Source organism: Atractosteus spatula (assembly GCF_055471065.1).
Source record: "Atractosteus spatula isolate fAtrSpa1 chromosome 16 unlocalized genomic scaffold, fAtrSpa1.hap1 SUPER_16_unloc_2, whole genome shotgun sequence".
In the NCBI taxonomy this organism is placed as follows: domain Eukaryota; kingdom Metazoa; phylum Chordata; class Actinopteri; order Semionotiformes; family Lepisosteidae; genus Atractosteus; species Atractosteus spatula.
This window is the reverse complement of record NW_028296632.1, coordinates 143,282-147,824: the sequence shown is the minus strand read 5'-3', so window position 1 is coordinate 147,824 and position 4,543 is coordinate 143,282. Positions and strand designations below refer to the sequence as shown.

The following is a 4,543-nucleotide window of genomic DNA, read 5'->3' as shown; positions in this document are numbered from 1 at the left end:
TGTTTCTTTGTGTCTAACAAAGTGCCATTTTCCTGTCCGGACGGGGAGGCTTTATCATTCCCACATGAAGCCACCCTTAAGTCCTCTGAGGCGTGTCTGTCTGCATGGCTTGTATTTTGGAAAGGTTTTTTTTTTAATGGAGACTGACTTTGAAAAATGTTTCCGCCGGCGCCTCGCGATCCATGTGAGATTGTAGCAAGAACGCAGCAACGGTGGTGCTCGCTGTAGTTGTGGCCGAGTGGTTAAGGCGATGGACTAGAAATCCATTGGGGTTTCCCCGCGCAGGTTCGAATCCTGCCGACTACGGTGTCCTCCTCACATCGTTGTGTGCTGGCGCAAGCAAGGAAAAGTGCCTTTCTGCTTTTCCTGGTGGTTTTAAAACGCGAGATCGCTTGTACCCGCTGCCTTGGAAAGAAATGTCTACATGTTTACTTGCACATTGTCTATTGTTTGTTTGTACATTGTCTTGATGCACTGTTTGCACTTTGTCTTGTTTTTTACACTTGTTTTACAATCGAGAGACCTTCTGTAAGTAAGAATTCCATTGTACCAGTACCGGTTACATATGGCAATAAAGTTCAAGTTCAAATGCTTCAGCGTCCGCAAACGGCATTTTGCAGCTGGAAGCAGATGGCGACGCTTTTTGCGGTCGCGTGTCTTGTGCCCCATTTCCGGCCTTTAACATCGAATCAATAAAGCTGTTAGAACCGACACCATAGGTGCTTTTCTTACAACTTTTGATCTGACTCAGTTTCGGAATGCAATTCCTGAACACTGCGAGAGACAACCTACAGATGCAGCCATTCAAAATGAGCGGTAAAAACCCGTAGTACAGTAACAAACCCGCAGGGCACCGTAGGGCACCGCGGTATGTGATTGGCTGGTCAAAATGACCGACAGGGGCACTCGTGGTGCCTTTACTGTGCACCTTTACTAATGTCTTTACTGTGAACATTTCAATCCGCTTAGTTTTGAATATTTATATGGAATTTTACCACTAAAGGGAAATTTTAGTAGCTGAGCATAAAAAGAAGAGGAGCATAACGCATCTGAAGGTCATAAACGATATTAATTTAGGAACATAAACATTACTGTATGTACATAAACTGTACTGTGTATGGCTGGTCTTGATAGTTTAAAGAAAAAATACACACCAGTCTTCCATTTCTCCCTAAACATTTTAAGCATGAAAGTTTTATGAAACAGTACCCAAATATGTGATTGCTGTATAGAATGAATTTTAATTTTTAAAAATTATTTAACATGAAAATTAAGCTGTTTACATCTTCCGCCTGAGAACAGTCACCCGTTGCTACCCAACGCAGAAACACAGCCACTAACTAGCAAAGAGAGGACATTAGCTAGCCAATATGATAAAGAAATAAATGATTATTTTATTTCTTTTGCACATTTATTTGAACATTTCCATCGATTGTACAAGCACTTGGAAACTGTCCAATCCCTAGTTCATCAAGCAGTTACCGGTCTGGTGCCGGTCTGTGTCTTCTAGGATATAATGCCAGCAAACTCTTGTTTTTATGTCCACTATAACTACGCTGGGCAAACGTTCCGAGGTCAAATTCTTCCAGCACGGGGGTACCTTTAAAGCGGAGACGACGGCACCGAAATTTTTTGGCGCGCCTTCTCTTTAAAGCCCTGGCCAAATATGAAGACAGTACGTACAGTTATAATTCAAACGGAATTAAAAACTACACATCCCAGTTACCATGGTGGTGCTTGTGATCATTGCGTTTAACCAACGAAACAGGGCGAAAAATCAGTCACATGACTTTGGGGCAGAGTTTCGAAAGCTTAACCTATCAGCAACAAAGCGAAATTTACACGATAGGCTACCTCAATCTGTCAGTTACACGACTGTGTATGTCGCTTAAGCCACTCCTATTTGGCATTTTAGTTATGGAGGCGAGAAGACGCCCCCCCCCTCCCCCCTCTGGGTGTCTGATTTGCCGCCATCTTTAACTGTTCGGTGTCTGAATCGGAGTAGCTACGCGTACGAAATAAAGTTAATCCTAGCTACAAAACATATATTTTTGTGGTAAGAGGGCGCAAAACATCAGTATTTACTGCTATTAATTACTGTACGATTTATAGTTGAAATCTGAGCCTAGATATAAAGTTAGATATAAAGTTAAAATCTCGACAAAGCAATGTAGGAAATACAGAGAAAATAAATCCTTTCTGACATCTAAAATCAGTTTCGATCGAGGTCTCTAAAACGAACAAGAAAAAGAGGATTTTCGGAGGGCAATTACGCTGTGTTTATATAGAATAACTGATTTATGAGCAATCTAATTTCTTGTTCGTTTAAAACAGTGAAATGTCAGCTGCAAAAGATCGCACCAGAAACAGCACTCTCTCTGCCTGTCATAGACGTTCAGGAAAGGCTGAATGAAGTCATGTCAAGTACAATAATTCGGTGATCAATAATAACAGTTGTAGGACAGTATATAAGGAGGATAAGGATTTTGAAGTTGACTCGAAATCTGATAGGTAACCAGTGCAAGGACTTGAAAACAGGTGTAATGCATCCCTGATAGGATTCTTGCCGTCATATTCTGAACATATTGAAGATTGCTCGGTGTGGACTTAATTTCCCCAGTGAACAGGATGTGCATTTATTAATTCTAGAAAAAAGCCTTTCTTGATTTCTCTAGTTCCCTTTAAAATAAACTATTATTCCACAATGCAGAGTATTACATGGCCAGTATTTACACATGATATTTGTGATTTAAAGAAATTAACACAAGCAGCTTTTGGAGATTTAAGTGTTGGCTGAGTTATTGCAGGATAAAAGACTAGAGATGTTGGCAAGAAGAAGATAATTTGGGGAAAGCTGAGGAATACACTTATAACAAGAACACTTCCTAATGGGGTTAGGCATACTTTTGATGAAGATGATGAAGTTAACAGACTATATGTTTACATAGATACTGAAATAAGGATTGTATTTTAGATTATGTGTAGGTGCTGGCATTGAACTGTGTGTTGGATGCACATGAATTGAAGGAATGGGCAAACATAGCTGATGCGGATCCACAGAGCCAGCATATTAAGATGTTTATAATTAGAGGCAATTTGTTTAAATAACTAGGTATGGATACTGATGTGCAAGAGAGGTGGAAAGGTGGAAAGGTTTCCTTAAGCCAGCACTATAAAATATTTTATTCTCAGTGAGATGCTGCCATTTCATCGTGGGTTTCTAACACTGTGTATAGTTCCATCCACACAGTGCGTTTACTTCCATCCATTTCTAATCTCTTTATCCAGTACAGAGGATTTGGAGCCTATCCCAGTAAGCAAAGGACACAAGGCAGAATACACCCTGGACATAGCGCCAGTCCATCACAGGACAGACAGACACAAACACACACACGCCAGGGCCAGTTTTCCCATAAACCAATTAACTTACCAGTATGTTTTGGAGTGCGAGAGGGAGTCATATCACACATATGGAGAAAAACCATCTAACCCAGAGAGAACATGTAAACCCCTCACACACAGGATGGCAGGAATTGAACCTAGGACCCCAGTGCTGTGTTGTAACAGAAGAAATAAGGTTCTTGATCCTGAGATGAAGTAAAACAGATGAGTTTATTGCATGCAAGGAACAATAAAGCCGAAGTCTTGTTTCCCGCAAGAAACAACAAAACCGAAGTATTGTTCAACGTACTGTTACAAACTTTTGGGTTATATAGTGTTTTCTTCTCCGTTTCTGACGTCACTCGGTCTGATGGTAAAGAGGGGGGTTCATGGTATTTGGCCAGTTTACGATGTTCTGGGCAAATGGTCAGTTTAACATTACACCCAGGGGGGTTCCTAGCTTGCATCTGCAATCCTTATCAGTTAACCCCCTTTCCTGCCATAAACCCCAGCTTGTGACTTAGAAGTCTAAACCCCCTACAGAAAGGATTAAATTCAAACCCCCGTCTTCACATCTTTCTTCATTCCCCCCTTATAAAATATGGCATACGTCAGTGTAGCCTATTTTTATACATACAATGTCAGGGCAGATCTTTCCTTTCTTGGCGAACAGGTATGTATTGCCATGTCATTGTACGTTCCACGGTTATAGCAAGATGTGATACATGTTTTTGTGAATGTGATGATTACAATTATACATATAAACAATACTACTCCTACAGATACACACTATAAAAAGGTTCCACCCCAGGCCCCAAACACAGACTTTACCCAAGACCCAATTCCCCAATTTTCAGTATAATAGTCCTGATATTTCTGTCCCTCATTGTAAATGTGTTGGGCCAGATCTGAGACGTGCTCAGAATTATCAGGAATATATGTGCAGCATTCAGTGTCAATTACTGCACAAGTTCCTCCTTGGGCCGCCAGTACATAATCTAAAGCTAGTCGGTTCTGCATGGCCACTGTTCTGAGGGCTACCATCTCATCATTAACAGCCTTCAGACTAGATGAGGTAGAATTTGCTAATTCTTCTAAAGTCGAGGCCATTTGAATTAACTCTCGACTCAGAAAGTTCATGCCGGCTTGTGGAAATATTATA

The 4,543-nt window shown here is 40.9% G+C and overlaps 1 non-coding gene across 1 annotated transcript; it reads left to right on the top strand.

The window, feature by feature from the left end:
• Positions 1-224: 224 nt before the first annotated feature.
• trnas-aga (transfer RNA serine (anticodon AGA)) lies at positions 225-306 on the top strand. The gene has a single exon. It is a non-coding gene; the product is annotated as a tRNA-Ser (tRNA).
• Positions 307-4,543: the final 4,237 nt, after the last annotated feature.